The sequence below is a fragment of the Acanthochromis polyacanthus genome, chromosome 8 (genome assembly GCF_021347895.1).
Source record: "Acanthochromis polyacanthus isolate Apoly-LR-REF ecotype Palm Island chromosome 8, KAUST_Apoly_ChrSc, whole genome shotgun sequence".
In the NCBI taxonomy this organism is placed as follows: Eukaryota; Metazoa; Chordata; class Actinopteri; family Pomacentridae; genus Acanthochromis; species Acanthochromis polyacanthus.
In genome coordinates this window covers 19,209,630-19,232,435 of record NC_067120.1, presented here as the reverse complement: position 1 = coordinate 19,232,435, position 22,806 = coordinate 19,209,630, and the positions used below count along the sequence as shown (strand labels likewise).

Here is a 22,806-nt window from a genome sequence, read left to right as displayed (position 1 = left end):
GCCTGGCCAGTGGATAGGAACGATTAGGAAGAAAAGTGTTCTATGGACATCAATACCAAGTTAGCACTTCAGAATACTGCTATCACCACTGGGACGTGTAAACTATATATACAGAAGTCTGTCGGTGCAATTAAAGAAAGGCTCTGTTTAGTTGTTCAAATTCTACTGGTTTCTGCTCGAACCGCTTTCAGCAAATGTTGACAGATGCAGCTCTGTTTGACTGCATTTCAGACAGACTTTGGATCACAGTGGGTTGTCCGTGCTGCACTGTGTATTGTTGTAAATCAAACAAGACAGAAATGTGGATTTTGTTTTTCATTTGATTCATTGTGATTAATAAACCATATGCCATGTGGTGCAGTGCAAAACTCAGATAGCAGCTGTTAGACTTCCAGCAAGGTCAGAGAAAAAATGCTCAAGGACTTTAAATAATTTGCCAGAATAAAGATGAAGATGCAGCCCAGATGAATAAAACCCACCGTAATTAAAGAATTTTAAGTGGCACATTGCACTAATCACCAATATAAAATGAAAATATGTAAAACGCCCATGATAGCACCCTAAGGGATGCAGTGTACTCCAAACACTGATGAATATGGCACATCACTCCATGTCTGGACATCCATATGCCCGAGTCAAAGAGTCATTCTTTCATTTTATTCTTTGGCACCGGTGCATCATGCGGCAATCAAAGCAAATATGTGGCCCTTCTTTGTAGTTGCCACCATATTTCCTCTTCGACCAGGCTTATTTTAGATTTGTTTGAAGCAAGTACTGGAGTATAAAAATAACTAAAAATTCTTTTGTGTTCATGGAAGTACATAGAAGAGGTAACAAAGAATACAGATATTATTTTATCGTTTATATTTAGATATTCTTTTACATTGTTGCGTATTGTATCTGCTTATATTCACTTCATTCTTTCTGATACACCAGTGTTTGCAGGATACTCTAAACATATATTTAAATACATTAAAGCAGAAGTCTGGGCTTTTAGGGGGAAAACATTACATCGGTACATTAGGGTTAATGACGCTAGTCTTCACTGGAAACATGACAGAGTGGGAACATTCTCAGCCCAAGTCGCCACCTTGTTCAAACGAGGCATCTGATGCAAACCATTAGCTTTGTGCGAGCTCAGACATTCTCACTGTGGAATCTGTGAAGGGTTAAAACGTAAGCTGTCTGTCATTTGCTTAGTATGAAAACGTTCTGCTAAGGAAACAGACGACGTTTAAAATGGATTTTTGATGCCCCAGTGGAGCTCTAATGTACAGCAGATGACAAACAATTTCACTGGGTTAAAGACACTTTGTCATGTTGCAAAAGGAACAATGGAGAGGGGAGGGTGAACGTTTTATTTGGTGCGATACCAACACAGAACGCTCAATTCCTGCTAGAATGGGGAAGAAATAATGACCTTTGTACATTAATGCATCCACATTGATTGTGGTATACTACATAGCGAGACAGTATGGATCAAATGATAGGCGCTAGAACAGAGCACACAGCAGAGAATCACAAAGACAAAGTCCCACCAGGATAACTGCAAAATGGGACTGACTAGGCAGTCATTTCCACAGTTGATAAAGGATTTCAGGTATCATCTTTTTCTCATGTTATTAATCAAGAATGATACCAACATGGATTGTAACTGCATTTTTTTTTTTTTTTGCCAGAGCTGATCTCATAGTTCAACTGACACAGGGGTTGTCATTGTAATCAACAATGTCATACAGCAATTGTTTAACATGATTATCTAAAATTTCCTGTTTGATTTTTCTATGAAATAGCCCTTTATTTCCCCAGTTTTTAAAGGATGCAGCTCGTATACATCAGCTTATAATTTTTCCATGACTCATGTCTTTTAGGGACACCATTAAATGCATGAATACCATTAGGATTGCAGGCACTGGAAAAATAAGCCTGCAGCGCTGGGCTTCTATAAGCATTTTTATGTGTTTGACATCAGCAAAATCCATGACCACAGACCACGGGTGTCTTTATGAGAAGCCTTTGTAAGGTGTAAAAGTGAATTCATCGCATCATGTAAGGCCAATCATACACTGCATCAGTTCACAGCCATGAAAAACACTTTTCACAGTGGGCATGTTTAACATGTTATGTATTACACCTAACACAGTCCTTAAAACTGTATTGATGACTGGTAACTTTCCATCGTTTTTTTTTTAATGTGTTTCAGCTCATCAAATGCCTTTGCAATATGATGCAACACTGATGAAAGTACACTGAAGACCTCAAGTTAATGTCTGTTCATTTACAGGCAGTCAGGATCTGAACAGAAAATGAGATTAGACCTTTTTGCAGCATGCAATCACTCAACGGATCGACATGGATTTGGCTGGCAACAATTTACTAAAGCCACGGTGGCAGCTATAAAGTGATTGAAATCTCTCCACCCCATGGAGTGGTGTGGTGTCTGTGAAGGGTGGGAGGTGACACCAAAACTGCTTGAAAATAGTGATTACTTTACCAGTCTGCACTACTCCCAGCAGCACTCCTTTACTATCTGAAACACAAAGGGATGGGATTTGATTCCGGAGCAGATTACATGTGTGTGTGTGTGCGCGTGTGCATATGTGCGCGCTCATGTGTCCACATGTTTGTCGGGACTTTTATGTGTGCGTGTCTGCGTTGCACAGAGACCAAGGGCTGGCAACATCTTTTACAAGGAGCTCTCGTGTCAGGAGGCCATTGTCTGTATGCCAAGATGACAGGCGAGTAGCCCTGGCAATGGATGGTGCCCTGCAGTTGAAAAAAATAAATAAAAATGGAGCCATTGCTGCCGAGGCCATGAGCAGAATATCTGTAGGAGTCTGAGGCCAAACTGCGGCTCGTAATAGCTCGTCTATAGGGAAACACATTTGTCACATTTGTCTTACTGGCGAAATGAAAACCCAAATGGCTCTTTTTCCAAGATAAAACACCATCTACAGTGGTTCACCATTAAATGCACGGTCTGCGTAACACCTTGCAGTCCTTTGTTCATCTCAGAGCATCCAGCTTAATCAAATGAAAAATGGGTTTGGAACTTTAGTCCATTTTTGTTTGTTTTTGGTCACAAATGGATAATTATCTCTCAGTTTGATTTTTAGTAGTTCACATTTGGGCTTTTGCTACAGAGCTAGATTTTGGAACATAAATTTAAAAAATGATTCATTATCCTAATTGTCCATTGCTGTGATTTGCGCTTTTTGTTGGACTGCGCCATTGGTGCCCAGGGGAGTAGCCCACAGCCAGCCATGGACCCAGTAGTAACACTAACATAATGCAGCCTATGCAGCACTGCTGACCATGTAATAATTTAGTGGCTACATTATGTGTGTCATGTAATGATACACATCCACAAATAGCTATAAGATTAATGAATGAATGAATTATACATGAATGACTATGAATGAATAAATAAACAAAATAAAAGACAACATTATAATAATAATAATAATTATTATTATTATTATTATAGCATTTGATTAATGGCTAACCTTTAGTGTAGCTGACACATTATTGCCAGATGAGCAGTAGGATAAATAATGTGACTGTGTTATTGGGTCAATGGCTAGCTGTTGGCTATTCCCCCCAGGCAGCAATGGTACAGTCTAACCACCAATGTAAAACATGTCAATAGTAAATTAGAACAAATAGTTAAGCAACAACCCAAACATGAACAAATAAATATAAAACTGAAAGACAAGAATAAATTTGTGATGTCACAAAAAAGTGAAAAAATTGGGGGGAAAAAATAAAATATTTTAACCTGTTCTTCATTTGATTCATGGTGATCGTGTGAACTTATCAAAGAGCTGAAAAGTATTACAGACAGATTTCAATAGCCAGGATCAGATAATAAACTCTCACCTTGTATCGGTCTTATCTAAAGAAAGTTCAAAACTTTAATCATTTCAGTAAATTATGGAGCTGAATGTTTAAAAGGCAGCAGACAAGAAGAGCTTTCACATTTAAAATGAGATCACAAAAGCCCCGCCATTTTTTTTTTTTAAAAAAATCAAAAGTCCAGCATACTTTTGTGGGAGAATAGAAAAACTTGACTGGTTGTTGGTAGTGAGTCCAAAAAAAAAAAAGGAAACACATTTCACATGCAAATTCTATTAAAAGTGAACATACTGTGTTTGTCACCGTGCCTCAATGTCTAAATAATGCTTTCAGCCTTTATTCCAAATGACACTCTCTCAAGGTGATGGCACAAAAGTAATTGCATTTCTCAACTCCCTTTACCTTCCATCACTGTCTGCAATCCAGGCTAATAATATGAATGCTCTTTTTACTTTACAAGAGCTTCACCACCGTTAGGACTTAGCCAAACATCTTGATTTATACAGCATCCCCCAGGAACTGTCAACTATCATTGATATAATTGGACCTATTTCGCCGGAGTTGCTAAATTACTATGTCAAGCCTGATGTCTCTTTTAAGAACTGAATTGTTGCATTGAACCTCGAAATTTCTAAAAATTGAAAAAATGTCTTTCTAGTTGTCAATCATTTCAGTGCTGTTTGGTTATTTTCAAAAGGCCCATCATTAAGGTTTCTATAGTATGTAATTTTCCAAGTACAACGAGCCAAGGCAGTTTTGTGTCTGAAAAAGTTTTGGCTACTGTCTGATGACCAGGATTTACGTGTTTCTGTTGTGTAAACCAACACTTAGACATTTTGTTGTACTGATTTGATTTGAACATTGTTTGAGTTTTGCTTTATGTTTCTTTCAATGTAAAAAAAACCCCAAAAAACATTAATGGCCAGAAGAAAAACAGGCTGAGACTCTATTAGAACAAAAATATAAGTCAAACCCTACTGCTACAACTAAGTGACAATATTTTGTCCGTTTATTCTTCTTGGCTTTACGTCTAACATAAATGTAAATTACCATTGCACCAATTCCAGTCTGTCCTTTGCTTATCAAAGTAAGAAAATATGGCGTTCCAGGGACGTTCCAGAGCCGACACAGCAGACCACGAAACGGAGCAAATTGTCCAGTTGGGTCCCTTCATTGTGCTGCCGTCTGGTAAACCTGTCACAAAGATAAAAGCTTCCAAAATGCTACTTTCTCCAAAGAACAACCCCTCCTGAGAGCCAGGATACTTGTAGGAGAGTGGCTAGGATGAGGGGGAAAAAAAACCCAAACTGTTTGCAGATGACATTTTTCTTTATATATGAAAGATTTATAACAATACTTAAGGCTATCTTGACAGTTCTCCATAATTTGGGCCTTCTCAGTGTGGACACACGGATGGCAGATGGCCCTGCTGTACTTGAACTTGACATTCTGTTCATTTTGACTGGCTCTTACATTAAACTCGTACATTCCCATAACTGTAAAATGAACTGTAGAGATGTTAATGAAATATGTCATGCTTTTGCAAAGAGGAAATAATTAAGTTCGTCCATTTGGCCTTTTTAAATTAGGATGCTTCAAACATGGTTTATTTGCACCATGCATGGGTAAAATACTTAAGTTCACTGCAATCTCCCATCTAATTAAAAACACAGCTGTTTTTCAGTGTTTCAAGGACTACCTGCACATTTAAATTTATTCCAGTTTAATTCATAACCACAAGAAAACTTTCATCAACTAATGTTTTTTGGGGAGCTTACGCTACTACATCACCCTCTGGTCTGTCACTTTTTTCAGGCTTACTGGACTTAATACGCAACTCGCAGCCTACGTTTCAGATCTCTAGTGGCTCAAACTTTAATTACATTTCAAATATTTACTCTAACTTCTTTAAAATTGTATCTTCATTTTAACTAAAGCCCAAACACACACTTGTAAAGGTGATTATAGGATGAGAGTCTTGTGAGAAAACTCATCCTCTAGTGGGTTCCAAGCGCAGTGATTTTGTTGTTTGAGCAGTACAATGAAAAAAATAATTAAATTGTAGCTTCTTGTGAAACTGAAGGACAGCATCGTTGTCCCCGAAAAGAAAAATTTGTGTAATAAAAAAACGCAGTAGAAATCAGTGATAATGTAGAATACAAGAAGGCAAATTGCAGAGGATTATGCAGTCTCATTTGGGCCTCAGTGATAGATTAAGCCCCAGCATTCAAAGACATTGTGTTTTGTTCAAGGGTGGAAGTGACTTTGCCAAGACATTGTGAGATAAGAAGCTAACTGTTATTAGTTTAATGGGAATGATAGTCTGGCCCAAAGCAGTGTGTGCAAGTGGCATGGGAGCATCATTTTTCTTTGCAGTCTTTCTTGCACAGCACTCAGACTGAGTAGCAGTAAGAGAGAGCAGCAGCTTGCCAATTGTTTTGTGGGAAATCTAACCCACTGAAGACAAAGTGTTTCTCATATGACCAGTGGCCTAACAGAGCTAGGTCCAATTTGCTGCAATTGGTGTGAATAAACCCTTTCTTATCCTCTCTGAAACGGAGGACAGATTTTTATTAATGTCACTTCGATAGCAATCCTAGTGAAGTATTTATTCTTCATTATATGATAGGCTAGTTTGGAGTCGTACTGTGCTAATGATTCCTATGCAACATCAGACCAAGAGTTTTTAATCAAGGAGCTCGGTAGCATTCTTTCCTATTGTGTGTTTTTCCAATTAGTGTACATGTGTGGGGACTATTGTGTAAAAGCCACTCTAACAGCCATGTGGAGTTTCTTTTGCCAGGGTTATGGGTACTTAGATGCTCAGTAGCTAGGTGCTCATTGTGCGTATTTCTTAATTGCTATAACCATCACAAAGACTGTCCCTGGTGTACTGTCTCTAACAGATTTTCATGATCTTGATGACAGTCATTATCATGACAGTTAGACAACCTTGCAACATTACGGCTTTGAACTGCTTGCCATTAACAAAGCTTCACATTTGAGCATGCTGCAAAACCAAAACGACCACTCCCTAAACCACATGGCAGGCTGTGAACGAAATCCTTTACATTATAAGACGATGGTATTACTGTCTGTGTTTGTGTAGGTTATGGATTTACAAGGTTAAAGGCAGATGTCAGTAATGCCAAATCTAATTCCTTGCACATTTGGTTGCTGCCTGCAAGCCCATATTACAATGCTTATTCAGGACCTTGGCAATTCAAAGCCCATTGAGGGTACTTTTCCTTTACAACCTCGCCAAACACACTGCTTTCCATTTTCACTGCACCAGCTATTTCACATAGTAGCACAATAATATAAGTCAGGGCAAATGAGTGACTGTGATGGTTAGCGTGAGTGACAATGAGTGAGTCAGTGTATGAGTAAATGTGAGTGAAAGAGTTGGAGCGTGTGGCTATTTGTAAGGTATTAGGCAAATTCCCTTCCCTGCAGCTTCGGTTAGTATACAATAATGTGCATATATGCTACAAATAGCCAAATGCTGTTTTTCTTTATATACACCAATGAAATCACAACATTAAATCCACTGGCAGGTGAATGGAATAGCATTAACTATCTTGTTGCAATGGATTAGGCAGGAAGTAAACAGTTAGTTCATGAATCTCATGTGTTGGAGGCATGTAAAATGAGCAAAAGTGACTTTGAAAGGTTCAAATTGTGATGACTTGATGACTGTGATAAAGCATCTCCAAAATGACAGGTTTGGTGCTGTGTTCTCAGAAGGTAGTCCAAGGAAGGACAATCAGTGCACCAGTGACAGAGTCATGGGCACCCCAGGCTCATTGTTGTACAAGGAGAACAAAGGTAAATGATTGGCACTTTTACAGCTTCTTTAAACTTGGTTTGGTTCAACTAGGATCTTTACAATGTATTTCTCTTATATCCAGTCACACACCAATGGCGGCAAAGCTGCCATGCAAGATCCCTGCCATATAGAACAACCTGAGCTTCAGTGTTTTTGCCAGAGTTACTTCAGCAATTGATCGAACTGCCAACCTTGTAATTGGTGGACAATCCTTTCTACCAGCTAAGCCATGGCCAGCCCAAAACTCACCCATGTGGTGCGAGTCTATGCAAGACATGCAGTAGCACAGTCTTCTGAAAAGCTCAATGCTTGCTCTGATAGGTAAGCATCAGAACTATTGAAGAAATTTACCCAAAGTCTTTATGCAAAGTTTGCTGTAGTGGGATGTTTATTAGTATCCCAGTATACAGTGGGCTTACCAACACAGAGCGTGAGTCTGTGAAGGTGAGCTGAACATTTACAGAGTCAAACATTTTATACAGTCAGTCAAACAGTTGGGAGGGGACAGTATGTACACACTAAAAAGAAGAGTGATCAGTTTGCATCTAGTTGCTAATCAATGACAAATGGTGATGGAATCAAGGGTCTGGTAGAAAACAAAAGATAAGAGATGAGAGTCCTGGCAGACAGTTACCAATAACAAATGATGACTGAATCAAGGGGACTAGCAGACAACAAATGGTAATGGAGTTATCGTGACAAAGGTGTTGGAAAAGTGACACTAGGGGTAGGGGATGTGCTAATTTCTTCATCAGAACCTATAAAACATCACAGCTTGTTGTGTACCGTGCTGCATAGATGCAGACTAGCCAGAGTGTCCAAACTGAAGTGGCCTCCGTTCGTGAATCATATTTTCTTTTACATCCTGTGGATATCTGGATATATGTGCATCATTTAACAAGGGAATAAATGGCAGCAAGGCACACTTGAAAAAAGCAAATCGGGGAAGGCAGTGTGGTGCTGTAGGCAATGTTCTGCTGGGGAACCTTGAGTCCTAACATTCATGTGTATATTAGGGTGACACTTTCCAACTACCTAAGCAAGGTTGCAGACCATGTACACCCCTTCATGACAGAAGTGTTCTCTGATGGCAGTGGCCTCTTTTAGCAGTACAAAGTGTGCTGAAACAATATCCATGGAGGCCCCTCCTTGCAATGTATAGACTCTAAAGGATCTGCTGCTAACTTCTTGGCACGTGATACCACAGGCTACCTTCAGAGGTCCGTAGACTCAGTGCCTCAATGAGTGAGAGCTGTTTAGTTAGGACAAGGGAGACCTACAGAATGCTAGGCAGGTGAGCTTATTGCTGTAGCTGTTGAAACTTGGTGTACACTGTATATATAAGTGACTGTCTACATGCTCACTTTATTATGCATACTATCGTTCATTTTGTTTTCAGCAACTAAAAATAAATGCAGTAAGGCACACTATTATTCAGTGCTGATGGAAAACTTGCTTCTAAATTAAAGTAGACTAAATGACAAAGTTCATTTTTACTTGTCAAAATACCAAAGCTTTAATTTTTTTTTTAAAAAAAGAAGGAAAGTGTGATGACTGAAGTTTCACACCTTTGTCGTCATGGCACAGAAAGACAACTGCATAGCTACTTTAATCTGTGAATACTTTGTGTTTTCATAAGGCAAAATAGATGATATGTCCCTGAATAAGCAATACTCTGCAAATCATGTTCCATTTAATTACAATTGCTTTGCCTGTCTCTGTGCTCTGTGATAAAGCACAGTGGATTTGTCATGCTTAAATGTCAGGTAATGTGTCATAGAGGGAAATCTTCATGTGTTTGTGTTCATACAGCGGAAGCAGAGGAAGGAGACAGTCCAACAATGAAAACCCAGAAAGATGTTCAAGAGTTCAGAAATGTAATAAGTTCCTGTGCCACTAAAGTATTCAATTTAAAGGTCAGAAGGATAGGCATGTTGCAGGACTGCGGTAAAACAGAAGCTTTTAGGGAGCCATGGCTAAAAAGGTCACAAGGGGCAGTGTACAGAAAGATTGATTGGTCTTGCTGTGGCAGTGCGGGCAATTCTTTTAGAAACTGTGTGTTAATCTAACCCACAAATAAAGGAATATGTTTTAATATGACACTTGCAATGTTCACACTGCTGGATGTCTTTATGAAGCACATACCATGACCTAAGAGCTTTTAGCTCTGGGAACATTTCTGCTCATGTTCACAGTGTGACTGATAGTAAGTACAGGAACAATGGGCATCACTTTGCAAACAAATAATCAAAAATGTGGAGTATTTACACAAAGCACACGGCATTGAATTTTTGTGCCAGAACCAGTTCTCTGAATGTGCCTTTGACATTCACCCACTAGGCATGAATATTTTTGAACCCTGCAGACCTTGGAAAACTGTCATAATATTGACACGGCCAAGCAGGACAAATTTAGCATAACCCTCTCAGTCTTACAAGCAGAACGTCTGGGTTTTTCTTCTGTCTGAGCCTCTGCTGCATGATGAGAGGCTGTCCTTACTCAAATAAATAAAAACACAGGAAATAACTTGGCAAATAATTTTTGCTCTACTGTCTCAGGGGTTCTGTTTTTTTTTTCCTTCTGTGAAAAGAGAACAAGGTATTACTGTGGCTGTGGACTAAGGACACGTTATAAGAATTGGAGCCTAGACTTCAAAAATGTTGGCCAGTCATGATAACTGCTCACCCGCCACATACGGCAAAAACATTTCTGGCTACTGTGTTATCTGACCCACTACATTTATTTATGTCTTGTGATCTATGCAATGTTGGTGTCAACTGAAAGGAGACTCAGTTTCCATTAGTTTCCCATGCATCGTAAACAATCTTATTTGCATGTCGACATATTTATTTGATGAAATGACATTCACCATCTGTACAGCAGTTTTTTTTTTCATTTGGTCTCAATGGCAGAATATGTTTCTCATTGTCACAATATGGTACAAATAGTTGTTTGGACCTAAGAATGAAGACTGATTATTTTCTGATGCCGGAACTTGTTGTTCAGTACCACTGAAAAAAAAATCCTTCACTCACAAAATGCTGAACTGTTAGGTAACACTGTTTCATGAACACTTTTACATCTGTCTTTCAATCATCACATGGTATTGGTGTATCTATTTACACTATGTTGCCAAAAGTATTGGGACATCTGATTTACACGCACATATACTTTAATGACACCCTATTCTTAATCTGCAGGGTTTAACATGGAGTTGGCCCACTCTTTGCAACCAAAACAGCCTCAAGTCTTCTGGGAAGGCTTTCCACGAAGTTTAGGAGTGTGTTTATGGGAATTTGCCACTAATCTTCCAGAAGCACATTTGTGAGGACAGACACTGATGTTGGATGAGAAGTCATCAGTCTCTGCTCCAATTCATCCCGAAAGTGTACTGTCGGGTTAAGGTCAGGACTCTGTGCAGGCCAGTCAAGTTCTTCCACATCAAACTCACTCATCCATGCCTTTATTGACCCTGCTTTTTGCACTGGTGTACAGTCACTTTGGAACAGGAAAGGGTCATCCCCAAACTGTTTCCACAAAGCTGGGAGCATGAAATTCTCCAAAATGTCTTGGTATGCTGAAGCATTAAGAGTTCTTTTCACTGGAACTAAAAGGTCAAGCAGTCTGGAGATTACTGCTCTCCTGGCAACTGCCAAACCCAGACTCGACCATCAGTTTGCCAGACAGGGAAGCATCATTCATCATTCTAAAGAACATGTCTCCACTGCTCTAGTCCAGTGGCGATGTGCTTTACACCACTGTATCCAACGCTTTGCATTGTACTTGGTGATGTACGGCTTGTATGCAGCTGCTCGGCCATAGAAACCCATTCCATGAAGCTCTCTATGCACTATTCTTGAGCTAATCTCATGTTTGGAGGTCTGTAGCTGTTGACTCTTGAGAAAGTTGGCCATTCTTGCACATTCCTTGTGTCTGGCGTAGGGAGGTTAGCTACGAATCCTTTGGCTCGTGTGGGTTGTTTGGTGGGATTGCAATGGATCAGGCATCATATCTCATGGAGGTTTGATTAATTTAAGAATTGGGGAGTTTGGAAGCCTTGGTCTTTTTGTTGTGCTCTTCTGGCTATTCCTGAGCTAGTTGGATTAGGTTCATTTTGTCGTTGTATACTATACGATAGTGTTACTTATTAAAAACGACAATTCCGAAAGAGTTGTTTTTACCTTGCTGACATGTTTCGACAGCTTCTGCTGTCTTCCTCAGAGCGTCATCTGACGTTTGGTGACGTGTCCTTTTTATCACGTGGTCGGTTTGACAGATCTGTCAGAATCTGTCAAACCGACCATGCCTCCCGCCGTCTCCGGAGGATGTTGTAAAAACAACTCTTTCCGAATTGTCGGTTTAAATAAGTAACACTATCGTATTCCTGAGCTGTTTGTGTGGTGTAGTCTAGCACATTGTCTTGGAATACTCCTGCCAAAAAGAAGTGTTCTTACCATGGGAAGGTGTACTCTCTTGACAACAATGTTCAGGTAGGTGGTGCATGTCAAAATAACAACCATATGAATGCCATGATCCAACTTTTCTCAGCACAGCATTGCACTGTCCACCATGATGATCAGTATTATTCACTTTACCCCTCAGTGGTTTTAATGTTGTGGCTGGTGTCTAACTAGATTATGGCTGCAACACATTGTAGACCAGTTTGCAATGTCAAGAGATACCACAGGGTCAAAAACCCTCCCAAAGTCAACACTGTGTCTCTGGTGAATATAGCTTTAGCTTCATGTAGCAGTTTCCGATTGTCTTCTACTTTTGGGGAAGAAAAAAAAACAAAATTAATTCTGAACACCAGAATTCAATTTGTCAAGGAGGGAATCTAAATTAAGTTGGTGTTGAAATTCTTCTCATTTGCAGACATATTTCATGATTTCGGCCGAAAATGACTTTATTTCTCTGCAAAAATCTTCCAATATTGTAGCTCTCTTATAATGATACTGCTAAATGTCTGAATATCAGAATAGCATTGATGCTCATTAGGAGGTGAGGGAAAGGATTGCATCACAGCAAGCAAATGGTTATTTTATCATTTAATCATGGACCCATTCATCTTTCAGAGTCGTGAGTGTCCATGTGACAGAAACCTCTCACACCCAGTATAACAAAAGATTAAGGACAAGCATGCGTGCCAGTGTTGAGGAACAGAGCAGAACAAATTAATTATTGATGGGATGCTTTCAAAGCCCATGGCGTCACTAGGTATCCATTGTTACCTCTGTTGTTGTTTGCAGCTCCTAGCAGGGTAGAGAGGATGGAGACGAAGCAGGCAGGGATAAGGACCATGAACTTAGCCTCTCTTTTCCCTCCCATGAAGAGCATCCTGCCAGAGCTAATGTTCTCTTGTTTTAATCTCATTCTCTTTGGGTTTTATTCATCAAGCACCACTAAACACATTTGACCAGTGCTGCACATATGTGAATAATAGCTGGTTGATTTGTTTTACTTATAAATGATTCTGGAATAGGTGATGAATGATGTGCTCAAATTAAATATGTTTGTCATGCCAACTGACTAAGTTGAAAGTAGCTGTTGAGGTACTTTTGCAACTTTAGTGTGCTGATCTGGAAAGAAAAAGTGCCCCCACTCCTCCTCAAGGACTGGTTTCACAGCCAGGCAATGGGAAACAGCTCTAAAATACAGAGAAAATACCCTGAATCCCTCATTGCAAGGGTCCCTTAGCCATGCGTGAACTGATGCTGATGACATTCACATGTAGCTGTGATGCCTGACTGGCTTAAGTTGCGCTAAGGGTCTGTGGAGGGAAGCTTTCGGGTGCAAGAAAAAAAGAGACACCTTTTAACATAGTCAGACAAATATTTTAGTAGAATTTACTCTGTTGTGGGCTTGGAGTGAAAACTTGAGTAAGTAAACAAGTGATGAGTGTGTTAAATAATGCAGCATATGTCAGAACCGTGAAAAATCCAATTTGGTTTTTAAAATCTGAGTCCTGTAACTGTCCTTTGACCCTGTCAACATTAGAATCCCTTGATCTCCAGCTCAGTGTAAAGATAGCATGTTTTTAATGCATGCATTTAATACATACAGACGCAACCAATGAAAGCAACCTTCAGTCGCTAAAATATTACATTTTGGCAGTAATTACATAGAAGCTGGATGCAAGAAAAACTAAATAAATTATTTCAGGTGTCTGCACAATGACAGCAATGGATTTGAAATTTTGCCACACATGAAATATCTGCACAGTCCTCTGCACACTTTAATTAAAATAACTTGGTAAAAGCTTGAAACCCACAATTTTGAAAAAAACACTTTAAATCCAAATGATGATATGTGTTCAATGGAATGGATTTAATTTTGCTTTTCATATTTTAAAATCTAGTAACAAAAGTACTATTTTGTCTATGTATCATGTTAAATATGTCCAAAAAAAATGCATATTTTAACCTCCCAGTTAAACAAATTATTAAAGGTTTTACCTGGTATATTTTGCTATGGAGAGAGCAAGAAGAAGCATGACAGCTGACCACAGCTTTGTATTTGGTGTACATTGTTGTAACATTGATTCTATTAAATATATGTATTGACATCCTAACTCTGTCTGCAACGATAGATAGATAGATAGATAGATAGATAGATAGATAGATAGATAGATAGATAGATAGGTGTACAAAAGAGCATGCAGTTGTCATGCAAATGGTGCTGAAAAAGCAATAAAGTGCCTAAAATGCTGGCCTTTACAAAATGTGCGAAATATTATGCAGATGATACCACTTTCTGAGTGCTGATTGTTGTTGCCTATAATATTGATGTTAATAGTTTTTGAGATTAAAATTTTCCCAAAGTCCGGAGAAAATAATAAAATATTTATTTTTATGATCTTATAAAATACACAAGAACCCCACTAACACACACACACACACACACACACACACACACACACACACACACACACACACACACACACACACACACACACACACACACATGCACAGGAAAAGACAAGCAACAAGAGGTGAATTTTTTATTTCAGTATTGATATTTTTCGCAACCTCGCCACCTATAAGCAGCAGCAAACTAATGACTCAGAACTGGAACCTGTCACGGTTGAGCACAGCCCAGTGTTAACAGATATCTTCAAGGTATCCGTCCAATTTGCTGTCGTCCCACAAAACCTTGGCTAATCAATGTACTTCTTGGGCATTGATCACAAAGGAGAGCTTTCATTCGGCTGCTAAAATACAACATTGTGCTCAAATGCATTGAAAGCTGACTCATTTTAATCCCAGTACGTTTAGGAGGATGCAGTGACCGTGATCACCCACCCCCCACCCCCAACATCACATATTCAGAATCTGTTTTCTGTTTGGCATCATATTAAAGCCAGTGAGATGAGAACAGTGGATTGTACAGTGTAAGAGTTATACTCTGAGGGAACATTTGCTCTTTCTGCTTTCAAAAACACCCCTTGCAAACTCTGATTGTACATGAGACTGCCTTAAAAATCACAGGAGATGGATAGAGGATCAGATATGTCGGCTATTAGACAACACAGGCTGCACTTGAAGGCCCGCCTCATGAGCAGGCTGTGTGTTGTAGATGCTTGTGTGTGTTTGTCTGCAGTATCTGAAGCCCACAGTGCCATCAGGCCCTCAAAAGAGGAACTGCTACTTTCCTCCCCCCTACTCCAACACCCTCTCTTCCTTCCCTCCCTGTCTCCACTCCAGTCTCACAGACTTCAATCTGATTTGATTTCTGCATTTGCCAACCAGCCTGTCGGTGAGACATTTGCATGTTTGCAAAGGTAACGTCAGCTATTTCTGATACCCTCAGAACACTGTTTTTTAACAACAGAAAGAATGTGCCCGTGCGCCAGCGTGCGCGTCAACGTTGGAGTGCGCGCCGGCAAGGAGGGGAAAATCTGGATGGACAAATCTGCACCGATAAAGGCAGGTTAACCAAACGCGCGGGGGTCTAAATAAATAACCCAGCAAATGAGCAGACTGCGTGGTGGTCAAACGCATGCAGACGCACGCAGACACGCACAGTTTTGACACAGACACACAGACACACACATAAACGCACACACACGCTTGAGCAGGACACCGGGCAGAGTGCGTTCCGCTGATCATCTCCGTCCCTCCCTCCAGCAAACGGATTGCCTGTGCCACTGACGACAGCCAGTCACACAGCGCTGCTGAGAGTGCGAGGCTGTGGAGTGGAGAGACCGCATCGAGGAGCTGCGCGCTGTGCATCGGGAGCGCTGCGTGGGAGTTTTTTTTCTCTCTCTACCTGCCATTTGCATTCCTTCTTTATTCCCATCCTCGGACGCGTTCGGGCGCACAAGGAGTCCCGTTACCAAGGGGAGGATCGCGCTGTATTTTTGCGCGCCTGTGTGCGTGCGTGCGTCCGTGTGTGTGTGTGTATGTGTGTGTGGGTTGCCCGTTTTTAACTACTGCTGTCATCTCCGAAAAACCGCGGTGTGGAGAAAGTCATTGGGAAATCGGGAAGAAAACGGCTGGCTGGTGTGTGCTCTCTGCCTCGCTTTTTTATTGCTTTTTTTTTTTTTTTTTGCTCTGAAAGCTGCCTTTCAAGGCGATGGACTTGAGATAGTGCGTCTCAATTTGAGTGTTGGAGGCTGGGAGTTGCCGTCGGGGAGAAATGCGAAAGGATGCTTGGAAGCAGTGAAGGCTACAGCAGGTGAGTATCAGGCAAAGGACGCGCAAAAAACGGGCTGTTTTTTTTTTTTTTTTTTAAATGTATTTGGTTCTTTTTTTACGCACATCCATTTCGGCGTTCGTGCTCATGTCAATGCGGTTTAATGTGGGGCTGAGGCCAAGATTTGAGATCCAGGATGCAGCTCAGCCCGGCTCTCTCCGGGGCTACTTGGAAGAAAAATATGTGAAGTGGCGACATCAGTTCAGAGAAGATGTCTTCAAACTCCTCGGAGCTCATTCCTATGTCAAATGGGAACAAAATAAAATTCAAAAGAAATGCCCTGCAAGTCTGGAGTGGTCAGGGCAGGATCGGTTGACAGGACAGAAAAGCAAAAAAAAAAAAAAAAAAGAGAGACGGGGGGGGGGCTGGAGTGTGGTTAGGCGCGTCCTCTGCAGGTATAAATACATCTAATCCACGTAGGTTCCAAATTAAATTATCAATTTGTTATCAAGGTACATTCTGACAGTGTGATCGCCCTTTTCTGGTAATTTCTCTTGGTGCGTGTGCTCGTCTGGGAGGAGGCAGGCTTAAAGCATTAATCAAATTTAATTGTCCCACGAATGTGTGTGTATGTGTGAAGCAGAATGTGGAGTGTGTGTCTGTATGTGTGTGTGCGTGGGGAGGGGAGTGAATTGCAAAATGTTGTCTTAATCTAGCCTTTATTTGGCCACGTATGGGCTCTGCTGAAATAACATTTCTCAGTGTGGGGAAGTGTGAGGCAGTCGTGATGCTCCCCGTATGCCATTTTATTCATCTGCAAAGATGGCTATCTGTTAAATGGGCAACCCTATAAAAAATGTTTAAAAAAAGCAAGCAAGCCAGCTTCTGCAGCAATATAGTCATGCTTTTTTTTGATCATCAAAAACCACTTGGGACTCTTTGTTTTCAACTAGACAACTGGCATGGGGTCTATATATAGCCTCAGCTGTGACAATACAGGACACAAGATGAAACTTGTGCGTTTATGGTGTCACACTCCATCTGTTGTTTGCTATTCAAGGCAGCATTTGCAGAGAATAATATGACAGTGGCCACCTGAATTTCTCTCTTCCTTTATTGTGCAGGACTGTCTCTTATAATGCGTATAATATTATACACATATATATATAGACAATGTGTGTAATGTATACAAAAAAAACTGCAGGGAATCAGAAGGCTGTGTGATGCTGTGCCTGCGGACATTCATAAAGTGCTGTAGCTCTATTGGTTATAAATAGCCGGAGGGAGCGGACAGCCAGATAGAACAGCAGCAGCCTCTCTGGCTTTATCAGGGCGCACAATCCAACATGATAGATAGCTGATACACTTTGAGATATCACACAGAGACACGAGCAAAGGGTGTGGCACAGGGGGCTTCATAGGTGCACTACAGCCCATCCAGACTTCTTTGTTTCCCCCAGACCGAGCCACAGTGTCTCCCCAGCCGTACGTCTTTCCCGGTTTTCTGCTGCTTTTGTCCTTGCTGTGCTCAATAGTGACTTTAGAGTGACCCCATCACACAGTGTTTTCTTTAATACGTTCCTGAAAATGTGTTAATTAAAATGCTTTTTTTAAATGCTGATTTCTTTGATGATCGGGACACTGCTGACTCAATCCGCTTTGTCCAGACACCCCGGCTGCCTACATGAAACAAATGTCCGGCCGCTGACCTTGGCTATCTCCAATCATCAATAGGATTCACCTCTTTGCCCTGCAGTGTGCCGTGGCATACGTGTAGTAAATGCGACCCCCCCCCCCCCCCTCACATCCCTACAACATTATGCTGCTGTTGACATACTCTATTGAATTACAACACGTTGATCAATGTTGGCAATAACCTAAACCTCTACATAGTGGCCAATATAATACAGAGTATCAAATATCACAGGAAAATCAGGCTCCTTATAACAGCGTCGTATTTCAGTGAATTATGGCGATATCTTAGTATGTTTGTAATTGAATCACATGTAGAGAAAATGGAATGGCAGACCAACAGGATCAGCCTGAGAGCATGTGCAGCATTAATCATTCATGGAAGAAATCAGCTTCACCATAGATTTGACAGCAGACTGGGGCAGAGGAGCAGTCGAGACAGAGTGGGTGGCGATGGTGTGGACCGTGATGTTAGTGGAGGATGACTGATCACAGGCTTGCCTTCTCACAACACACTAAATGACCAATAGTGTTAGTGAGCGGGCTAATGCTGGCTTATGACGTGTTCGCATGTCTCCTGGAGACACTCATCCTGGGTGTAAAGATGACACCTACTGCATTGACAAGGTGTTTATTAGCTCCCAGTTGCGAGGCCGTGATGCCTACATAATGTTACGATGACACAGTGCTGAGAGATTTCACATGGGACGGCAATTATGTTGTTTTTTTAATGTGAAGAGCCGGCTTCAGCTCCACTTGATGCCACTCCTGTCTTGACACATGGATGCCCGAGGCTGGATCGCATGTTTATGAAAGGCCTGCGGTGGCATCATAGTGACGGTTTGATGGAAGGGAGAGGGAGGATCTTGTTCACAAGTCACTGCTGTCCTTGGTGGATATCTTTTGAAACAGATAAGGAGGAAGAACAGCTGCAAGTGTTGTCAGAAAGCCATCACAAGTTTTGATTTTCCTCTCGCAGTTTCAGCTGTGCAGTCCCTTTACGATTTTTCAGTTGTTCGGAAAGTGTCCCGGACAGCGTGGACGAGCTGCGCGAAAGATCTCCTCAGCTGTGTCAGCGTCTGTTTATTTCTGGTGTTTCCCTTAAGACTAACCTGCTCCAAGTGAATGCAGCTGATGAAACATCATGTGATTGTTCCTTATAATGTAGCAGCTGCATGTTCTCATGAATGGGATGTTTCTCTGCATAGATGCATTCTGACATGTGGAACAAAATGTGGTTTTGTTCTTTGCAGCAGGGCGCATGTTAGATGTATTGTTCATTTGCAGTTCTGGCAGCGGAACACCTTAATGGTTTGCATGTCTGTGGAAGTTCAGACAGCAAGAAGACCCTGTTTTAAACGTCAAATGAATCATGCTGCTATAACAAACCTTTGTTGGATAGCTATTAATTTCAAAGGTTCCTCCTGTAAATGCTGCATTGAACACATGCAAACACATATGTGGGTATGCAACCCACGCTGTGCCCTCCACTTTACCTTTTTTAGTGCCTCTCGCTGTGCCATTTCTAAAATCAAATCTGTAATTATGGTTGTGTTGCCCTTAATCCTGTGATGTTGGGCACATTACCATAATTATTCAATACACTTATCCAGAATTTGCCCAAAATTGGTAACCTTGCATTTATGGCAGCAAATATACTGGTCAGAAAACTGCAGTATCACATCTATGTTCCACAGTAAACGGGGTGGCTTTTACAGTCAACGCCTTTTGTTGTAATGAACTGCTTCAGAGACTATCCACATCCTGCTGTAACTTGGCTTTTATTTTAAATGGCTGTTTGACAGATCTTCCATGAGGAAAAAACCCAGTTTACCATTAGAACTATATGAGTATTTGAATTAATTCTTTTAGTGAAATGTCAGAGGAATGTTAGAGGCATGTCTAAATGCCATGCGTTCACATTAGCCTGTAGGGTCCGTTCACATTTGAAGGATTCTTGTTAGAAAAAGTCACACAAGTGCTGTTAATTGTGATGTACAGCACAGTGCTGTGAAAAAGAGAATTTGTGCAAAGGTGCTTTCAGGGAGTACTTTCACCTTTTACGCCCATGTGAAAAATCCACAAAAACAAGCAGGCTTACCATGTGTTCGACTGGTAACAGCAAGGGGGGGATGGATTCTGGGATAGCGTATGTGTGGAGTGCACCTCCACCAGTGTACATGCAACCTCAATGCAGCTTCTATTTATTATTATTCAAATAATGCTTGACCACTGCCAGCATTGTGATGATCCTCCAGGCTAATTTACATTACAGTTTACATTAAATACAAAACTCTCAATCTCTTGAAACAGTATCCTGCCATAAACCATATAGGCCCTTGGAGGATGCTTCATTAAAAATGGCACTGATAGTGGACAGGGTTATGGGTCAAGGGTTGGGAAGTTGTTATTGTGCCTACTAAGGCTCCTCACTATTCCTCTGGAGAGGACATTTGTATTCACGGCATATGAACTAATGAGTGCCTATGCTGGCGCCCCTGTTGCCAGGAAGACTTAAACACCCATCTTTAAGATGATTGTGTGAATGTCACTCTGCGCTGCGCAGCTAGTGGGCCATAAATGATATCAGGCAGTCGGTGGCTTCACAATGGCAACTTTGGATAAGAGGTTTGAGCCAAAACATCTTAGTGGAAGTCACTAAAGTAAGGCTCACCAGGAACACTCACCATTATTCCATTCATTTACTCCTCATCTCCATATAATTTCCATCCTTTACTCCATTAATCCATTCCTCCTATCCACTATGCAATGTGTATAAGCTGGACACAAAAGTGTTTGTTGTTTGTTTTTGTTGTAGTGTGAATTACATATCCATTGTTATGTACGATGCCCTCCCTTCCTTTCCAACTCTAGACAATGGATATCATTGTCCCATTTGATATTTGCACATGCATTTATAACTGGAGTCTGAATAAATTGTGTTGCGGTGGTGATGATTAGTGCTGTCAGCAAAATTACAATATGTTGCATCTGTTCTTCTGAAAGCGCCTATTCAAACCGTGTTATTCAGTCACAATTGGAGACACAATTGTGGGACAACAGCAGCTCCACTTACACAGCCACACTTGAATGGAGCATATGATATTTTCCATAAGTGGGAGTAAGAATTGTGTTTGTGCCCCACCTCCCTGATGTAATGGCTGTTAAAATAGCCTGTTGAGATTCAGAGTTCACGAAGTTGGGTGTTTAGGTGCAGCACTAGTACTCTCGACTCGTTTTCCTTTGTCTAGTAGGCAGACTGAGGATCTACTTAGAGATGGAGTTGTCATTTACACCCAATCTGCTACAGGTCTCCTCCAATTTGAGAAGGGAAAGACAGAGTAGCTTAAAACACTGAAACCTATCATGTTTTGATATATTTTGGGTAGTACTTACCATATGTACCAGCTCAGGCATACATGCTGTACATACGGTGAGTTAATGAGTTTTAAATAGGTTCTGAACATGTTTTGTTGTTGTCAGAAAGTTCCATTAACAGCCACTAATCCCATTAGAAGTCATTAAGAACATGGAAACTCTTGTTCAAATGTTCCCAACATATAGAAAGACTATCCTCTGTCATATTTGAATTAAAGTGTTCTCAGATAATTCAGACACTTTAATGTGCTTCAAGCCCATTATCCTCTCCTTCATTCAGATCAGTGTTGCTTTTCATCCATTGACAAGCTGCTCCCATTCATCATGTGATTCAAGACAACAGGGGCCTTGCTTTGAGGTATAAAGGGCCAGAGGCTTTTAGTTCCCTAAAAGCTCACTTTCTCCATCTCTTTGCCGCTCTCCCTCCATATCGCTCTCTCGGTTTAACTTCCCTAAAAGCTCTCTGTCTGTCTGCTTTGTCTCTCTTTCTCCCCCCTTCGCTGTGGATGTCTTTCACCCACTCGCTGTCAACGCAGAGCGGGAGAGAGAGAAAGGAATGACAGAACGTTGTAACAAAGAACTGCTAATACTGTTGATGGAAGAGAGTGAAAGTGCAGGGAGGAAACAAGAGGTCTGATTTCAGCTTATCGACCAGACTGGGTGGCATGAAGAGATGTGGGTCTGCCAGACGTGAAGAAGCAGCAATAATCCCGCAGACAATCAGACCCTAAAACTGAACCGTCACACATCATGGAGAAATGTTGGCATTTTTGCCATTTTTCTAAATGTGTTTACATTCAGACAAGTTATCATTTTACAATCACAGTAGTAAAATATTCAAAGTAATGATTTTAAGTGCCATTTCCCATTTACATGTTCTAGGATAAGTCTGTATCTTTAATTTGAACTACCTGATTATGGCAGCAGAGTCTATTTTTTTGTCTGCTTTATTCTAGCGTTTAAACATATTCTATTTTCAAATGTGACAAACTATGCTGCAGCTGTTGATGTGTTGTCACAGTTAGTCCTGTTGAGTTGAGAACATGTCAGTGATCTATAGATGCAGAAAACACTGAGGAATACTTTTGCCCAAAACATCATCATCATTTGCTCTGCAAGATTTCCAAAAATACAGACAAATCTCAAGTCACGAGTTTCCAGAGCCAAAGTAATGTGTCAAAATTGCTTATTTAGTCTGACCAGCAGCCAACAACCCAAACTGTTCAATTTATAATGATATGAAAACAAGCGAGAAACTCAGGCAAGAAAAAGATCAGTCAAACTGTTGGCTTGTTTTGAGTTAGTAAAGACAACTCTTCAAAATTCAGATATTTTGCAAAATAGAACTTTATAGATTGGAAATATATATTTAAAGATCGCTTTTGGCAAAACAGATAACTCCACATTTCAAGTGTCAG

At 40.7% G+C, this 22,806-nt stretch overlaps 1 protein-coding gene across 2 annotated transcripts in view; it reads left to right on the top strand.

Moving 5' to 3' along the window:
- The window catches only part of lingo1a (leucine rich repeat and Ig domain containing 1a), a 158,536-nt gene that overhangs the window by 115,409 nt on the left and 20,321 nt on the right, over nt 1–22,806 (top strand). The window contains exon 1 of one of the 2 annotated variants that reach the window (XM_051951771.1): nt 15,488–16,360. The exons of the other annotated variant lie outside the window; for it this stretch is intronic. The gene's annotated coding sequence lies outside the window, so the exon portion shown is untranslated. Of the gene's footprint in view, nt 1–15,487; nt 16,361–22,806 lie in introns of those variants that run through there. 2 annotated transcript variants of the gene reach the window in all.